Below are 20,179 nucleotides of genomic sequence, written 5' to 3' on the forward strand. Positions count from 1 at the left end.
TCAATTAAAATTTTTTCCAAATTTAATTAAACTTTAAAAATTCAAAATTGTTCCATTAACGATAAGCGAAATGTCTACAAACTATAAATTACGACAGCTTTAAAAGGGTTGTAGAACATAAAAGTGTTTTCTTATGCTGTATCTGCGAAAGTTTGAGATATATATTGAAAAATTGTTGTAAATTGTCCTCATTAAACTTGCTAGTTTTGGATGTGAAAATGGAAAACTGAATAATTTTCATTATTTTTACTGGTATTTCTTTGTTTTATGTTTTTTGTTTTGCCAATCGTAAATTATACAAGTTAGATCGACTATTTTTGGATTTGGAGAGAAAATAGGGAATAATGCATAATCTTTATTGCTTTTGCATGAATTTCCTTGTGGTCGGTTTCTAGCATTGTTTTATGCCAAACGCATATTATACTCATTAGTTCGACTAATTTTGGATGTTGTGTTTCATAAAGAAAGAAAAATTGCATAATCTTCATTACTTTTTCATGAATTTCGTTATTTTGATTGAATTTTGGACACATTTAAAATATAATAAATGAAAAACGCTATATTGTATAATCTAAAAGATAGATTGAGGCGCTTTGTTCTAGAAAGGATTGTGAAGTCTTCCTGTGGTAATGGTAAGACTTAAATTTTCGGTATCGAGTTGAGTGAAGTTTTTAGTAAGTAATAAGTGATATTGTCATCCGATAAAAGTTTGACAGCAGTGCATTTAAGTACGAAGTCACCTTTGGGCCAATCTATTATCGCCTTCAATGTATTTTCATATTAGCATAAAGTAATGGCAGAAGATTGAAGTCTTACTGTTGATTAATGGTTTCAATGGATTAGCATGGCTGAGGAACAACGTTAGATTTGTAGATAACCTTTTACTCCACATCTTCAACTTCTTATAAAAATCGTTAGTTTTTATTGATTTACTTATGCAAAATGTTAGTTACATTTCTTGTAAATAGTGAAATATGAATACATCTTATGGAGATTTATTACTAATTTTCCTCGCTTGTTATAACAATATTATTGTCCCATAATTATTAAAATAGTTTCATAAGATTTGTTGGTTCTATTATACATAGCTTGTGATATATTTAAATTAAAGAAATTGGGCAACCTTATTAGAAATTCTATTCATTCTGTTCTTATTTTAAAATTAGGAATGGAAAAAAATAGACATTAATGTCATGTTAATGCTATCTAGCGGCAATAGCTCAAACTAAGAAGATGTAATTACATAGAAACTAGTTTTAGTGATTACCGCTAGGTAGCATGAACATGTACGTTGACTCTATAAAATAAACATGAAATAACCTCCTAACTAAACTGTCTGGCAAAGCAATGGGGTAAAAAGGTCACTCGGTTCTGTCCAAATTTTCTCTTTATCATGTAGCAACAGTAATAATTTGCCTTATTAATTAAATGTTCTTCACCTACGTTGATAAACATTTTATATCGTTAGTATTTAAAAAAAAAGTTTTCCTTTAAAAGAATTTCCACGTTTAAAATTCACCGTTAACCTCATAATTTGATGTTTTTTTTATTTATGATTATTAGTTTTCCAGTTGATGCTGCTGTAACTAAGTCAGTGAGGACTTTACATACCTTAGAAAATTGTGTTGTCTATTTGCATTAAGCGATAACTTCCTAGGAAATTAAAAAAACTCGTTTTTGCATCATTACTGCGTTAAGGACTTCTTACCGGTAAGCTACATTTTTTGTGTATACTTTTATTTTTAATTAGGAGTTAATGTGATTAGAAGTGTTTATGAAATTGACATGTTTCCAAGACAGTTGATAGTAGATGCATTTTAAGTGTACGCATGTAATTTTAAAAATGTTGATTTTAGTCTTCATTATTTTGTTTCATAAAAATGTTTCAACTGTCATAAGTAGGTAGATTTAGTTCGTAACATGTTAATAATTTTATTACTGTAAAAGTTAATAGCTAATTAAGATTATGTATTTGGGAATTATGAACTTCCACATTTCTCTCATTTAAAAGGGAGAGTAATCTCCATGAAATTTAAATTAATGTAAAGTTTAATAACGTCCAAGAATTATGGACCTTGAATTTTGCAAGGTTCGCACCAGTAGTTTTAAATTCTAACTTATTGAAAATTGATGTTTTTCTAAATATTTGTAAATTACAATGAAAACAATGGTATAAATAAGAGTTTATATAATTTTTATTTTTGTTCTCAGAGATCTTTCGACATTCTAATGGTAATTCTGATCTAGTTTAATTCAGACAAATGGCTGGGTTGATGACATTCATGACATTTTATCCAGTGTAACACATTTTAACTCCTACAGCAACAGTAAGTACGTGTTTTCAGCTTACAGCATGTTGTTTCTCAGTTAGGATATTAGTTTCTTAGTTAGATATTAGTTAAGATATGTCGTATTATCTAAATATAAATAATTAAGTATAGAGTAATAGATTAGATTCCTAGAAAGTGCAATGATTTACCTAAATTCAAACTATCCAGAAGGAGGTACATGAACTTAGATTTACGTTAAAAAAAAAAAAAGTGCTTGTGCTTACACTTTTAATGATTCTCTATCATCTTAGGGCGTTTTGGATCAAATTGGTATTACTGAATTGAATTATTGTCATAAATATTAGTGTTGTACAGATTGCACATTCAGAATATTTAATTATATAATTTGGTTGGTCTTTTTACTTCTTCAAAACTGAACTTTTTGCAACAATTAAGTCAAGTACTTCAAATAGGATGATTGGGCGCGTTGTCTTCCGCTATTTCATTATTTCGCTTTCCATTATTTCACCCATTTCATTATTTTGAAGGATCTTTCTATACTTCCATCAAGTACGGCCGTATTTATGAGGTATTCTTTTTTGATGATAAACTAAACTAGATTCTCTAATTGAGGAACTGTTCTTTAAGTATTCTTATCTATTATTTACTACGTTCAGAGTATTACTGCATAATCTAAAACTTTTTTCATATAAATTTTTATCTTTGTAGCTGAAAAAAAGTTTTTAATTTTGGTGAAAGGTTTTAATTTGATTGAAATCCTGTTATATTTTACAATCACAGAACTATTTCTATTCTGTATAAAAAAATAATTAAAAAATTAGAATATTAGTAGCATGTTTGTTGTATTGTTCAATCAGAGTAATCTTTTTAATAAATAATATGTTTTTTGAAAATATATTTCATTTTCTTTGAAAGAAAGGATTAGGTTCTTTAAAAAATAATTTAATCCTTCATATCAATTCTTTAGTTTTATTTCAGTCACATTTATTTAATTTTTATGAATACATAATCAATTATTATAAATGTTTTTTTATTCCTAGATCCTTAATTCAAGCTAAACTCAGTAAAAACTAATTATTTTATTTACATAAATATTATTGATTGTACATAATATTGATTTTCAGATTAAATACCTCTGATACTGGAGTACTGCCTGCAAAACTGTTCATCAATAGAAGCCCAAGTGAAATAGACGTAAATCATCTATCCTAGGAAATTTTTGTGATGTATCAATTAATAAACAATTGTGTTCATCCGAACGGTCCTGTTTGGTATTTGAATTTTTGAATTGAGGCCAATGGTAAAATGTACAGGTAGGAAATATCTTTTTTTAAAAGTAAGATGTAAAAAGCTAATTGTCGTCTAATATTTGGGTTTTTTTTTCAACAAAAAATACGGTAAAGATGGAATTACCCATGAAAAACTTTTGACAATAATTGTGGAACTCTTCTTTGATTTACTTTTCAAGTAATAACCGCAATTTTTTCACTTGGCGTACATATCTGTATATTTTAACTAATTAAAGGTTGCTCACACTCTTTTTTTTAATTTAATGAGACATATGTAGATATATGTATGTCTGAGATTCACATATTTATATAATTCTTTTATCTGGCTAGTGGATAATGATTTATAACTTAGATGATACCCTTGGTTTTGGAAAACCTTGTCCCCTAATTGCGTAAACAGTGTTTCATTGTAGCTATGTCACATTTAGTTTCACCTGTCAGGATAAAAAACAAGGTTTGATTGAGGGGTATAAAATTGTTTCTAGAAATGCTTTAGTAAGCACAGCATGTTAATTAATGTATGAAAATGAGAGTTATTCAAATAATAGCTCTAAGTAAAGACAAAGTTCTTAAATAACGCATCGCGTATTAATTTGAAGAAAGGCACTGTTATAACAGTGATGATACTTTTGTAGTGTGGTTCCTACATTGCATTGAGTCTTCGATGAAATAGATAAAGGAAATGAAAAAGTAATTTACTTTCCATACGATTTACCTTATCGTTGCTCAGACTTATATTCTAAACTTAAATTCTATAAATTCCGATAAAGAAAAACGTCAAATATTAAGTAAGATTATATTAATTTTCATCCAGTTAGGTAACCTCACATACATTTTCGGCAAAACATGCTGTTAATATGTATAGGTATTGAAAGATCTGTTATTCGTTTTTTAACTGTTGAATCAGTTTTGATTTAATTTTAGTCAACACCAGGCGTTAATTGCGAACTTTCCTTTATATTCATTATCGTTTCCTAAATTTGATTGCCAAAAGTATTGAAAGTAGGATTTCCTAGATCTTATTGATCAATTATCAAATCATTAGTACTTTTGTCTTTAATACCTAATTAATAATATGTAGGGCACACCGGATAGTGGAGTCACTATGTTAGTAGATTCGAAGGAGTTGAAATTTGGGAACATAATTAAGTTCTATCTTATTAATATCTGCATAAAACGTTTTCTTTTCTTTTTTTTTCGTGGGAATGTATTTCAAATAACGTTATACCAACTTTATAGAAATGTTATTTTTATTTCATTGATAATTGAAGTAATATTATTGCTATACTGTACGCTATACATATCATTGGTCTAATTTAGTGGATAAAGCCTGAACTTCATTCATCATTTCGATATCACAATTGAATTAGAAAAGGTTTCTTTCTTTGGGTTAGAGTAATGACTCATTGACTGTTTTGTTGTGATTATTGGATTCCATTCAAGTCATTACTTTTTTATTTTCTATCTATTGCGAATTGCCTGATTAGGCTTACTGATTTAGGCCTTTTTACGCTTTGCAATGTTTTGTTCAGAATTCTTTTGGGGATAGATTGAAGTGTATGTTACTTATATGATTGGCCAAGGAAGGTAAGTCCTTCATCAAGTATGCTTCACATGAAACCCGTTGTGATAACATTCTAAGTTTAAGTGTATTTTCGTCGATTAATAGAAGTAGTAACTAGCATTTTATCTTTTTGTTTATGTGTGTAAGTTTAGTTTATTTTAAGGCACAAATTTAAAGAGTTACAATTTAATTTTATTATTTTTCATTAGTCCATTTCATTGCTATTTGTAGAATTTGTTTACAAAAACATTTATTGTAGATTTTCGTTCAATTGGAATCATCGTAAATAACGTAGGGCTTTCTGGAATATTTAGGATCGATCTTAGTAGTGTGACATTTCCAGCGGAAATGTTATTTAAGTATATCTAATAATAGCTGACTATAATTTATCATAATTTGTATGGAAAGGAATTGTTTTTTGAGAGCTGTATTGCTACAAGATCAACATAGTTGAGCAACAGGTTTTGGTATCTGTAGTATTAAAAGATATTAGTCAATAGTTTAGGTGGATGATTCTTTTCTCCATTCTAATTTTTAAGAAAGATTTAAGGGTCACCATTATTGTGTTGAAATGAAGGCCTTCACTTCAGCTCTTTCTATTGGTTTTTCATCTCAAGATTATTTATTTATTACTGAATTCTCATTTTATTTTTCTTGTATAAATAAGTAATTATCTGTAAGGTGAGATCTCTGATTTAGATTTATGAAAATCAATGTTCATCGGTTTGCTGTTGATACTTTTGTATCTTCTCCTTCACGCTGACACCTTTATTCACATTGAAGTATCGTTATTTCGTAACTTTCCTTATAAGAACCCACCTGTCTTCTTTAATATACGTATACCAACTTTATAGAAATGGTATTTTTATTTCATTGATAATTGTAGTAATATTATTGCTATACAGTACGCTACACACATCATTGGTCTAATTTAGTGGGAAAGCCTGAACTTCATTCATCATTTCGATATCACAATTGAATTAGAAAAGGTTTCAATGAAATTCTTTTGTTCTTTAGCTGGAACCTTCGCCCAAGAACTGTCCTTTGCCGACTTGCTTGTTACAGAGATGGCCTTTCATCACATCCAGCATATAATTTGAGATAATTCAAATCTATTTCTACATTCCATTAAATAAATCAGTGATGAAATCTCCTTACTTACCATGTTACCTTATGGAGCTGATTTTCGTATAATCTTATCCATTATTGATTACATCTAAAGCATTTCAACATCAATTAAACCTTTATCCCAATAAATTAAATATTTTCTCTTGAATCTGAATAAAAAGTTGTAATTTCGTGTCAAAGATTGAAAAAATAAGACGTCAAACATTCATATTTAATCAAACTATTTTTCTGCGGAACTAAACATTTTTAACTAATGAAACTTGTTTTCAGGAACTATCGGTAATTAACCCGATAGTTAATAAATAAGGTAAAGATTGGAAAAGCGCCCGGTCTTGATCGCGTTCCTTTTGAATTTTATAAGTATAGTACACAACATTTTTTGGAGAAATTACTGAATTTGTTCAATTACATTTATGAATCGTCAGATGTGCCGGCGAGTTTTTCGCGATCAATTATTTTTCCATTACTTAAAAAAGGAGATGTAAATGTTGCTGGGAATTACAGAGGGATTTCTTTTTTGGACTGCATTTCTAAATTATTTACTGGTTTGCTTTTGCAGAGGTTAGAAGCATGGGTAACTGAAAATAATGTTTTGCTGGAATACCAAGCTGGATTTAGAAAAGGATATTCCACAGTGGACAACATTTTTAATCTTCTTAACATTATTAAATTGAAAACTAGTAATAAAGGGGAAAAATTATACTGTTGTTTTATTGATTTTAAGTCGGCGTTTGACTCTCCAAGTAGAAATAATATCTTTTATAAATTACATACAATGGGGGTGTCTACTAAATTCATAAATGCGGTACAAGGTTTGTATAAACAGACCGAGGTCTGTGTGTGGACTCCGGTAGGCCTTACGAGAAGCTTTCCAACGAAAATGGGTTTGAAACAGGGATGCTTGTTATCACCACTGTTGTTCTCGTTATATATAAATGATATACATGAGGCCCTAGAAGGTGGCATTCGTATTGCGGGTATAAATATTAGATGTTTATTATACGCCGATGATATTGTTATAATGGCTGATCACCCCTCCATACTTCAAAGAATGTTAAATAATTTGTCTCGGTATTGTGATTGCTGGAATTTATCAGTGAACCTTACCAAGTCGAAAATAATGGTTTTCAGAAATGGTGGGAGGTTAGCGCGAAATGAACATTGGTCATATCTTGGAGAAAATCTAGAAATAGTAAATGACTATAAGTATCTGGGGATTCGAGTGTCGCCAAGGCTTTCTTTTAGACAGCATTTCTTAGAAAAAGTATCTACTGCTAAATTTGGAATAAATTCGACCTATAGCAGCTTATTGAAAAATTATGGTGTCCCCATATCAGCGAAATTGGAAGTTTTCAACGCTGTTTCAAGAGCAGTTATTTGTTATGCTGCGCAAGTTTGGGGTTTTAGGCGGTTTGTTTCTATTGAAAGAGTATTCACCTTTTTCATCAAAAAAATATTCTCTCTTCCACGAAATTCGCCGGACTATATAATATATTTGGAAACAGGGGCTAGTCCGTTATATATCTTTACTTTATCTCTGCATATCAACTATATTCATAAAGTATTGTCATTAGATAATTCCAGGTTGACCAAGTTACTTGCTCAAGAAATCATTAATAAAAAACTGTTTTGGCACGAGAATTTTATAAATTTATGCAAAAAATATGATTGTGAAGTAAATTATAGTGATTCACCTAATATAGTTAATTTATTAGATAAAATTAAACATGAATTTAAATGCAGTTTATTGTCAAAAGCAAATCGTTCTGTTTATCATAGTATATATAAGGATTTGTCATTGAGTTTACAAAATCCTTATATAGCAGATGATAACAATTTTATTTTAATGAAAAATGTTTTTAAGGTAAGAGGTCAGCTCTTAGGACTGAATTTTAGAATTGGGAGAAGTGAGCAAGAGCATTTATGCAGTTTGTGCAATCTGGGTCAAGTGGAAGATGTCTACCACTACATTGCCGTCTGTCCTGTTTTAAGGGAGTTCAGAATTAAATGTTTTGGGACAAAACAATTAGGTGAACCCCAATTTTTAGAGTATTTGAATGGTAAGGACTGGGCACAGCTTAATATGTATTGTATATGCGCAGGTAGATATAGGAAGTTTATGATAGAACAGTTTAATTTTTAGTTTCTTCTCTTAAATTTTATGTATTTTTGTTTTATTTTATTTTTTTGTTTGCTTTGTATCAAGTTAGAATTTTAGTTACGTGCTTCTCTGCTGATGGACCAAGTCCATGCATTTGTGTTATATATTGTAATTTTTCTTCATTACGTTTATTGTAAATTGGAAATATACACCTTATTATTATTATTATTCAACATCAATTAAACCTTTATCCCAATAAATTAAATATTTTCTCTTGAATCTGAATAAAAAGTTGTAATTTCGTGTCAAAGATTGAAAAAATAAGACGTCAAACATTTATATTTATTCAAACTATTTTTCTGCGGAACTAAACATTTTTAACTAATGAAACTTGTTTTCAGGAACTATCGGTAATTAACCCAATTGTCAATGAAAACATATTAATTTATCGAAATTAAAATTATTTTAATTGATAAGTTTTTTAACAAATAGTTTAGATGTGTAGGTTTTTCAACACAAATTAAACCTTTTTACGAGTTAGTTGCAGAAAGGTTTAATTTGTTACAGACTTACCTAAGATTTTGTATGTAAAATGCTATATAAGTGTGAATGAATTTCTATCATTTACTAAGGTTTTAATACATGAAAACTTTCAGCCCTTGGCCGACTCGCAGCCCAGTAAAGCTGAGACATAATCTAAAATGATTACTTTTGAGGGCATTTCTTTGAATGCTGCAGCACTTCCGTAAATAAGAGGTGATTCCCATCCATCTCTATTCCTGCAATAAGCAAATAAGGAAATCTACCTACCACTCTGTGGTGTTGTCTTCCAGATAATCTTATCCATTATTTATTAAAATTTGAGCATTTTTGTTTATATATTCCTGTAGAATCGGAATGAGTATAGTAAAGATTCTGTATTAAAGAAAGTTTAATTTGATTGGAAAAATTAAAGGTACAAGAACAAAAAATGTCGAGTGTTTATTTAAAAAATGTTTATTTCACTTAAAAGAGTACAGTAAACTGCTATTTTGAAATGAATTAAGTTCATGTAATTACTAACACACAGTTTTACTTTCTCGCGTTTTCTTTCTAAAAGATTGATCTATTTTTATTTAAACGTATTATATAAAGTAACATATTAAAGTTGAGTTTGATTTGTAGGACGATTCAGTAGCCGAACAGTCTATCTCATTGTATATTGTTATTTTTCAGAGTTGAAACAGGCGAAACTGGAGTGCTTCCTGCAAAAGAGGTTCATCGAATTAAGCCAAAATGAAAAAGACGTTGGAAAACACCTATCCAATTGCAATTCTTTATTATTTAGGTCGATTAAATGTAAAAAAAAATATATTTAAGTTTGAAAATGTAATTTAAATTTAAATTTTATAATGTAGATAATTTTAAGAATCATTGCTTAAAAGATGTAATTGAATTTAAAATGTTTTGGTAATACAAAAGAAAAAAAAATGTATAATTGGTAGCAAAATAAAGAATTATCTAGAAATTTTTATAAACGTCATTATGTCTTTTCTCTTTTTCCCATAAACTTCTTATTTTTATTAATTTGCGAAAAAACAAATTTAAAAAAGACTAAAGATGATAAGAGGCAAATAAAGTAATGTACAGGTACGTATAAAACTGAAAATTCCGTTTACATCAAACAAAAAAAATAATAAATAAAATAGTAGTACGAACAAATGGCGTCAGAGAGCGTTAAAAAGCAGAAAATGTAAAAAAAAGTTGAAAAAATTGCATCAGAAAGACGTAAAACAAAAAAAAAGAACAATTAGTTCACATATTTGCCACTAGGTAGCAGCACCTACTGGACTTGTTTACTATGTAAACAAAATTTAGTTCACATGTTTGCCACTAGGTAGCACTAACACTGTTTATATACTACTGTCAAACAAGATGTCTCCTCAGTACGACTGCAGAGTCGTACTCGTTAGGAGGGGGCTATGTCGCTCGTCGCTCCAAAAATATCTAATCTAGTCAAAACACCTCTCTTCACATAAACAATCTTGATAAAATGTCATGTGTAATGGTTAGGGAGATGTGTTCACCTCGACGGTCGGAAGGCAACTATTCGCCCCACCCGGCCCGGCCCGCGCCGCGAACTTTCTTATATACCCTCTAGATGGCGTCATATCACCATGACAACGGGCTCCCCCCCTACTTTTAGTTCCACCAGCTGTCACTAGATCGCTCGTGCTGTCTGTTTTACCTCTCGTAGCCTTCCTTGCACACTCTCAAGACTTTGGCAGCCATTGTGTTAACTTGCTATCTTCTTACACACTCTCTAGCCTTCGGCGGCCATTTTTATAACCTTGCTTAATGCTTCTTACACACTCACATGACTTTGGCAGCCTTTCTGTAACCTTGCTATCTTCTTACACACTCTCTAGACTTTGGCAGCCATTGTTGTGTAACCTTCCTATCTTCTTACACACTCTCTAGACTTCGGCGGCCATTGTTGTAACCTTACTAAATGCTTCATACAAACTCTCACGACTCTGGCAGCCATTTTGTCAACTTGCTAACTTGCTAAACACTCTCTAGACTTCGGTGGCCATTGTTGTAACCTTGCTTAATGCTTCATACACACTCACATGACTCTTGCACCCATTTCAAGTTCTTTTTATATAAATTTGAAGATTAAAAGGAAAAATAAATACAATATTGTTATAATTAATTCGTTTATTGAATATTAATAATTATTTATTCATTTTTTTACAATACATGTTTACATCCTTTATCTAATATTTTGTTGACGACTCTCAAGACTTATACAGGACCTCCATAAACTAATACAGACCACTGTCGAGTCACCAGCATCGTTACATGTGTAAGGTGGGCTTATATAAGTCTACAGAGTCACCAACATGGTTACAAGTTGGCGTAAGATATTCTTACCGTAATCATAGGTGAAGAAGTCTTGCATACTGGGTACATTAAAATGATGTGATGATTGCTTCTATTTGATGATAAAACAAATTTATCCTGATTCACCCACAACCCTTACATTACATTAAATGTTTTAAAATCTTCAATTATTATTATTTTTACTTAGTGATTACTTAGTGCGTTCATTAGGTATAATATAACAAAAAACTTACAGATCTCAGTTATGATCAGAAATTCGATTTTCTATAAGCAGATTCCAGGATAGTCCTTGACGGAAGTTGAGAACCCATTCATTTCAGGAAAATATCTTAGGTGCTAACGTAGTGTTTCCTGTAAAATAATAAATGGCTCAATTTGTGGTTTGCACTTATTTATAAGGATGTACAGTTGGTTAATAATGCTTACATTGTCAGATAAGAGGTTTTTTTCATCTTACTTCAGTTCGAATTTGTGGGGACTGATAAATTTCTGAACTTAAAGGGATTCCATTTTTCTTAAGCAATAAATTCATGATCAATTCAAGAAAATAAAACAATGGAGGACAATTTAAAAAATTGTACTCTCCCTCTTCGTTTAATAATCAATTTAATTTCATACTAAAGTTAGCATGTTCTCAAACTACTTTTTTTTATTGCATTATTTTGAACCTATTCACACCTTATTCATGTAAATGAATTATATAACGCATTCTTTAAGAATAATATATGCACATTATGTTGCAAAAAACTTACATATTACTGTTTTGTTCAGAAATCCGATCTCTGTAAAGCTCAATATACAGCACTGCAGGAAAATATTTATGATGATGCCAGAGGTTTCAACCAATTCCATAAGATAACTAGTATTTGATAAGGTGCTCCTTGAAGAAAAAAAAAATAAATAGCTTAATATTCGATGTACAATTATTACTTAGAAGGATGTGTAATTCAAAAAATAATGTTTATATCTGTAGTTCAACTTAATTAAGTAATAAAGAGGAATTTAGAAATTATCTGAGTTTTTATTCTTCCCTTAGTTCGAATAGTGTAGAGAATGGCAAACCAATACTTAAAGGGATTACTTTTCCCTTAGGCAATAAACAAATATTAAATGTTTAACTCAAGTGAATACAGTTTTGAGAACAAATTGAAGAAATTGTACTTAAACAAATTGTACTTCTTCGTGTAATAATCATTTGAGGTTCACAAACTACTTACGTTAATTTGAATTCATTTCATGTTTTCAAAACATAATCACAATGTTTTATGCAAATATGTAGTTTGGAGATTTAATAAAATATTTCCAAACCAACGGCTCTAATTTACTAATGTCTAACTTTCCTACCATGATCAACAAGTGGAATACAATAAATAAGTAGCATTGTCTATAAGCAGTTTAAAAATCGTAGCAGTTTAAAAATCTATATAAATTTGAATTTTGTATTTTCAACTAAGTTTAAATTGTCAATATTTTCAATGATTGGTCGATAAAACTGAATATTCAATTCAGTTAGTAGCATAACTAAACATAACCTCGATACGCGCCAGTAGTGCTATCTCTCTGACTTTGCATGGACTTTTCAAACGACCCTCGTAACAGAGGCCCCAAATTTATTAAGAAAATTTCGGTATAATACAAACAACGAAATAACAAAATCTGCACTTACTGCAAACACATTTTCTAGCTGCTTCCTCTTCTATCGTCGTAGCATTTTCCAGTCAATCTTCCAACTTCTTTCCTCAACAGAAGTCCAAAACAATGCAGGCTAAGGATCTTCACTCCACCACAGGAATCACACTAGAGATTAATAAAAAGAAGAAATTATTTCTTTATCATCATTTCAGTTTGGAAATGTCCTAACTGGATCCCTAATCTCCACTTAAGAATGTCGACAACTAAATAATTCCTTAAATCTAAAAGCTAAACAAACATAGGAAACAATGCTTACCAATATTAAATCTGAATATTAACTTTACTTTTTGTAAGAAAGAAAGAGGCACCTAAAAAAACGAAGTTGAAGAGAAACATGAGAAATTTCTGAAATTCATTAATAATTATTTCGTTTTTTCCTAAGTACCATTTTGGCTAATGTAAAGAATAGCGCCCGGAGGTGTGGCCTGTTTATTTTTAGGGCATGCGCAGTACAGCACACTTACCGTTGACTTTTTAAACTACTTCCCGCCAATGTTCAAAATATTCTTTTTAAATTTCTCAACTTCCCGCTAATGTTTCCAGCATTTTCTATTGGCTAGATTCAGTGAACGAAAAAATGGAACGAGTCCGGTTTCAAAAGGATTTAAATCACTCCGGATTTAACTCCACCAATTCCAGTGGATTTAACCAATGAAATTGCTGGTGATGGGCCTTAGTCGTTAAACGGTTCCATTGCCATGGTAACGACGACTGACTCCACCTGCACTCTAGATCATTCTGTGTTTGTATATTATATTTTATTTGAAATTCTTCGTATTTTGGACAAAAACAAATTTTTAAAAATTAAAAACATCTTGAGAAAGCGTAATAATGTTTTTTGTTTTCAAATGAAACGAATATTTAACTCCAACCTATTTCTAATCGACGAATGTTTGAAATAGGTGATAGAGTGGGAGGGATACAGCAGTAAGTAAACCAGTTAGATAATACTATTTTTTAGCTCAGTATTTCTTTGATCGTTGTAAGAACATGTACACGATTTAACTTTCGCCAATGAAGATAAGAGAAAGAGCGTCCAGCCGCTAAGTTAAAGATTAAGCACACAGCATTTTCTTTATGTAAAATAAAACCCAAAGCGTAGCGTTAATCGGGGCGCTTTGCGCCAGCGGATAAAACCAGAAGTGACGAAGCGGGTCACAATATCGTGAATAGGTCACACTTGAATACATGCAAATATATATAGAGAGTAGAGCAGAGGTAGGAATGAGTAACACTTACCCTTGCGGCCGGATGTGAAGCTCCTGAAGCGCAGTGCTAGAAGTATAAGGGCGAATGCCAGGACAGCGGATATGGTAGAGGTATAACCGTCTTTAAGGAAAGCGGAAATAGTACATGTATATGCGTCTAGAAGGAAAGCGGAAATAGTAACTGTATATACTTGTCTGAGGGTTAAGCGTAGCGTGGAGGGAAATTTCAGGAAAGGCGTAAGGAGAGGACGAACCTTGCCACGGAGTGGCCCGCGAAGCGTAGAATTATTGGGGTGATGTCGCTGGATGTCAATCGAGTGATGGTACGCGTATACCACCAAGGCGGAAGCGAAGCGTAGCAGCGTAGAGAAGCGGTAAGAAGCACAGTAAAACCAGCAGGCTCAAAGGCACATACAGCAGACCAAGCACCGTACAGGACGCTGGTCAGGAGTGGACTCTCTCAATAGATAAGGAGGTGACCATGTGGTCTAAGAGAAGGTAGAGGGGGTAGTTGGGCAGCGTGAGAATGGCATAGAATAACATAGAAAATAAGTTAAAATATATACAAAGCTTCAGAGAATAAGAATAAGGTTTTAAATATACCCGAAAAGCTGAAAGTCCAACCAGCGGAGGCGAACGTCAGTACGCGCGCGGGCGATGGGCCGACCAGCGCGAAGTCATAGCCAGCCGAACGTCCCCGATCGCGACCGAACAGAAGGGTTGGTTGATGATTGAAAAGCTAGTGTCGGAATAGAAGAACCAACTGTTGGTTACCAATTCGTTCTTGGTTTCAGAATTTTAAGAACAGGAAATCGTTGAATCGTTAGGTCTAGTTGAGTAGTGCCTCCTGTCTGTTGACTTCCTCTTGAGTGGCCTCGGAAGGAAAAGTAGGGGCTTCAAAGTGAATTCTAATATCCACAAAATTGCTTTCGGAAGCACTCCAAATATTTTTTTTTATTGATCATTTAATATTTTCTTAATTCGCTCATATATCTCAGATTAACATCATTAGAATAACATATGTTTAGTCCGACAACTTAGTTATGACACCTTAGATGCATCTGTCTCCTTGAGGATGACGCCTCCAAAGAGCCATAACTAAGTTGTAAGCCTAATTAAAAATTACAAAAAGCCTAAATGCACCCACAGAATTCAAGTCACCTTGCCTGCTGTTGAACTCAAACTTAAAAAATTGAGTTCTGTAAATAATTAAACCAAACCTTCTCCATAACAAAATAAAGAGAAAAACTTTTTAAATGTATTATTTTATCGCAGCTTTGTGATGGCATGTTTCATTAATACCAAAGCCTGTAGCTCGATTCTAATTTCAAACTGAAAATTGAATGTGTAACACCTAAACTCTACTTAGTTCGATTTGAGACATGAATTTGCTAAAGTAGTTAATGCGCAATTTAAAAAGCGTCATCAGTAAGTAAATTTACATCAGTAATTTTCTTTTTTTCCATTTTTGTGAATATTCTATTTTTATTAAAGTGATCTTAACCAATTCCAGCATTTGCATAAACGTTTTCATCTCAAACATTTGTAATTAGAACTAAATTGTAATTTTCTTTGGTCCTGTTCTTGCTTTACATATTATCGGAATAGTCTTGCTTGGGCAGTATAATACCTCATCAAATAAGTCATCCTCTTTGTTGTCTTCTTCCTTTTGGTGCCAACAAAAATATATCTGTTTCAAACCAACTGTACCACAGTTTAGTAATAAAAAAAGGTTTTATTCAAGAATCATTATACAACACTCATTGATTATTCAAATGCCATCGAACTTTTTAAGTGTAATGTGATTTTATCCTTGGATGTAGTTATGAGACATGTTGTTACATGTTTTTATGTGATTGTTGTTATCTGATATGGTGTCAGTGTAAGAGTGTTGTTTATGTTAACAGCAAAAGCTAAACTAAAAAGGGTACTCTGAACTTTGGTTGGTCTAAAGGGTTGAAAAAATCGTGAACAATCACTCTTTAGGATTTTAACAATTCCGAACTCGGTATCTGTAACAATAAGAAAACACAAATATTAGTAAAATTTGGTTAGAAGGATTGAGGATACTTAACAACCATGAAAAAAAAAACATATTTCCATCAAATTTTTATTATAAAAACTAAATTATCCTAAAATTATTATAAAAAAAAAATAAATTTAAGTTAAAAGACTAATAATTTACAAAAAACACTAATTAACTCCAAGAAATAAAAATTCATGCCTGTTGGAACTAGTTGCTTAAGCAGCCAGCTCTTTTTTTCGATTTTATTGAAATAAAATTTTGTAAAATCATAAATTTTTATATAATCTTATTGCTTTTTTATTATTATATTAATAATAATACAAATTTGATGGAATATTTTCAATTTTAATTAAGAAAATAAATTTACTTTGCATCTATGATGTTGCCTGGCTGAGACCACGAGTGTAATGGCAAAAATGGCCGTTACATATGTACAACATATGTTCTACTTTACAAATATTAAAAATTATTCAATCAACTTATATTGAATTTAATGAAATTGTGGCTTAAAAAAAGTTTTCTACACCTAAAATATTTTTTTATTTATTTATTCATTAATTTATTAGGTACTACGTTATGCGAATGGTGACCATGCGGTGCTTTTGATAATAAATTAGTTCCAACTAATTATCCATTTTTTTATCATTTTTTACTTTAACGAGACTAGTTTTAGTCTAATTAATGTTTGAAATTGAGTTTTTAAATGTAATTTAAGTTTTAAAGACGAAAGTAGAAAGTAATAGCTACGACTTCATTTTGGCGATTCTTGAAAATTGGCTCGATAGATTTTCTTTAAAATTGAAATTTGGGTTAAGTAATAATCTATCTTTAAAATTTAATCAGTGATTGAACCGTCAAATAAGTAAATGAGACTAGATCCGAATCTTAAGTAGGTAAGAGTGAAGGTCCAGAGGTGAAGGACTTCCATACTAAAAACCTCTTTCAAATCATATCTCACAAAATAGTTTTCAATAAAAATAATAGAATATGATATGTTCAATAATTGTACAAAGTTTCAAGCAAATTGGTGTAGTTGTTTTCGAGAAACCATAAAACAAATAGGACAATCTTCGTATCCATCAAACAAAAGAGATCAGGGTTGAATTTTTAGTAGGTATTTAATGATCCATCGTTAAAACGTAAGTAAGATTGCAAATTTACGCAATGAAGACAAAAAATTTCTAAAAAAAAATGCTTGGGAAATCTTTTAAACAGTTGTACGAGGCAGATAAGAGTGATGACTCTGGAGTTGGACTTCCACACCAAAAACCTCTTTGAAATGATATCTCAGAAAATAGTTTTTAATAAAAATAATAGAATATGATATGTTTAATAATTGTACAAAGTTTCAAGCAAATTGGTGTAATTGTTTTCGAGAAACTATGAAATAAATAGGACAACGCTTGAATCCACCAATCCAATGATTCGAATCCAATGGGTGAACTATTTAAAGGTTATAAACAGACCGCGTTTTATTTAATAATCTAACCAGTGTAATCATAACCATAAATTTCTAATGGTACAAGTTGAATTTTTGATGTACGAGTATGTATAATTTTATTTTATTTTTTCAATTTTGTTATAGTTCACTTATGTTAATTAAAAGAAGCCTTATCCATATTATGAAAGGTAGAAAGCCCCATGAACAAGTTATAAATCTCTTTGCTGTTTTTTTTTATAATAGTAGAATTGTTAAGCTAAAAAGTGTTTATTTTGCTCTCCTTTCTTGCAAAGGAAAATAAGGCTTTTCTTATTGCGTTTATTATATATAGTTTCTATTCTCTTTTTGTTAATTTTTCTATTAACCATCCCCAACGAAGTTTGCAAAAAAATAGAACCCAAAATGATGTTTTTTCTTAAAAATTGACTGCATTAATTGTAAAATTTCAATAGTTCAATGCTCACTGCTATATTTTGTTACATTTATCAGGTCTAATTCCAAGTTACGAATAACAGTTTGTTGTATATTTTGTTAAATGTTCTCCTACTTCCTATCTATATCTGTTGCATAAAGATGTAGCTAGTTAGTTATACAGTTTGTTTATTCATCCAGTATAACTCTAAAACTGGTGACTCTCCCTTAATATAGCCTCCAACAATTTTGAAGTTGATAGTTAAAAGTTTAGTTTAAAAACAAATTGGCTATGGAACAAGTAATTTTCAAGTTTCCTTTACTTCAGCCATACTTTTAACTTACCATCTTATTTGCGAAAAAGCTTGTTTTAATGCATACTTGGAGTAATTATAATCCGGTGATGGACCGTGTTTTCTTTAAAGAGGGAACACTGTCTGGAGGCCGACTGTGCACTGAAAAATGCTCCAGGCGCCAATGACCTCAGATGTTGACGCACCTTTAAACAAAATAAAGTAAATTGAAGTGTTTCGTCATTTTGAGGTTTTCATTATTTTTAGAGTTGCCTTACATTTCTGATGAGCAAAACGAAATGATAAATTTTTCAACTATACAATTAATACAAATTAGCTGATACGTAAAAAAAGAATGCAGTTTAGTGAAATTGATCACTGAATTGCAAACTCTCAAAAGAAATGTTAATAGTACAACCAACCTCTTTTTTCCTCGGTGATGTGAAGACAGTTACAAAAATCTTAGTCGTCACCTTTATGGATATTTTAGGACTCTTTTAGTGACTGATTATTAATCTAAGAGGAAGATAGATTATTACCATTTTAAGTTATAATTTTTTTTATTTGTTTTAGTGTTAGCCTTTCCACCTAGGGGACTAGGCCATCTTCAGGGCTTATACTTATAAACAGTTTTAAGTGGTTTTACATTGTGAGTTAACCTTGATATTAAAGTATATATAAATAATTCTCAGTTACAATTGGTTATAAGATCAGCTGTAGCAGAAAAAGCTTTTGAAATAATCAATTATTTTCCTTTTAGTTTCTGGTCTCATTCATCAGGATTCATTTGAATGAATTTCTGCTTTCTGTAATTAACTAATAGAAACAACTTCAGAAGCACCTGATGCAGGGTACCAAAGAATCCAAAAATAACTGTAGTTATTCCTTGTGAATCAACATTTTCTTAATTGTTTTGATTTCAGAGGTTTTGGTGTTTCTCTATTGGTCTGCAGATTGGATGATGCCAAATCTTAGGATATTACAAAAATGGGAAAATACTCCAACCAGATCTAGAAGAATCATGCCCTATTCTTTTGCTTGCAGTTTGTTTGGGGGATGACATCGTGTCCTTATGTGACAATATAGTCTTATAACTGAAATGTAACCCAACAATTTTTCAAAGGATCAGCATTTAGGTATTTATTCGTATTTTCTTTGGAAGTACAAATCTACTTTTTTTTTATTGAGTTTGAAAGTACATACTACAGTTAATTTCATTTCTGTGTTAAGTTCGTTATTGTTCACTTAAATGTTAGTGGATTTAATTGATGTTTAGCGAAATAGTTTGGTATCTATTTCATTGATGTGTGTTGTTCTCAGTTTCCCAACTTTGAATGTCATCTAATGGAAATCAGATTAATCAGCCAGATGAGAGACTCAAATAAAGAAGTCTTTAAACATGCATATATAGAGGAATCTTTTACTTCAGTTAACTGCAAATTTCACCGGGTATGCAATCATAAAGAGGGTAGTGCATCTAGATCTAGCGCATCTCCTTTTTCGCTGCCCATGTTTTGTGAAGTTAAGGCGATCATATATTGAAATATTGTGTGTTTAACCAATGATACTGTGACTAATACTTAAGAGAATACAACGAACAACCTTTAAATTGTCAATTCTATTACTGTCCAAAGATCTCTTATGCTGAGAAAATGTTTCTTAGAAGAATATCCACTTAACTATTGCAGTTACAATGAATTGTCACAAAAAAAACAACAACAATTGTATATTTCTTGTATTGCTGTAACTCTTTGTATGTGTATTAAGTTTTTGTAAATATATAAATACAAAAATAAATATTCTTCTGGATACACTGCTTGAGCACGGTTCCAGTAAAACTAAAAAACAA

The 20,179-nt window shown here is 30.9% G+C and overlaps 3 long non-coding RNA genes across 7 annotated transcripts; 2 read left to right on the plus strand and 1 right to left on the minus strand.

Annotated features, from left to right (window-relative positions):
- The first annotated feature begins 1,303 nt into the window (after positions 1-1,303).
- Positions 1,304-9,895, plus strand: LOC141446918 (uncharacterized). 4 transcript variants are annotated; one of them, XR_012453995.1, is made up of 7 exons: positions 1,304-1,463; positions 1,564-1,710; positions 2,212-2,327; positions 3,416-3,604; positions 8,137-8,332; positions 9,030-9,129; positions 9,589-9,895. It is a non-coding gene; the product is annotated as an uncharacterized lncRNA (long non-coding RNA). The 4 variants fall into 4 exon arrangements; XR_012453994.1 differs by having other exon boundaries at positions 2,212-2,331; positions 8,137-9,129; XR_012453993.1 differs by having other exon boundaries at positions 8,137-9,129.
- Positions 9,360-19,023, minus strand: LOC141446920 (uncharacterized). 2 transcript variants are annotated; one of them, XR_012453999.1, is made up of 7 exons: positions 18,753-19,023; positions 18,383-18,536; positions 14,191-16,171; positions 12,926-13,056; positions 12,012-12,139; positions 11,493-11,610; positions 9,360-9,617 (listed from the first exon to the last, which is right to left on the minus strand). It is a non-coding gene; the product is annotated as an uncharacterized lncRNA (long non-coding RNA). The 2 variants fall into 2 exon arrangements; XR_012453998.1 differs by lacking the exon at positions 9,360-9,617 and adding an exon at positions 9,752-11,393.
- LOC141446917 (uncharacterized) lies at positions 17,456-20,179 on the plus strand. The gene is made up of 4 exons (XR_012453992.1): positions 17,456-17,730; positions 18,904-18,979; positions 19,254-19,466; positions 19,651-20,179. It is a non-coding gene; the product is annotated as an uncharacterized lncRNA (long non-coding RNA).

This window comes from Rhodnius prolixus, unplaced genomic scaffold (genome assembly GCF_049639745.1).
Source record: "Rhodnius prolixus isolate KJV_2025 unplaced genomic scaffold, Rpr scaffold_7, whole genome shotgun sequence".
NCBI classification, from domain to species: domain Eukaryota; kingdom Metazoa; phylum Arthropoda; class Insecta; order Hemiptera; family Reduviidae; genus Rhodnius; species Rhodnius prolixus.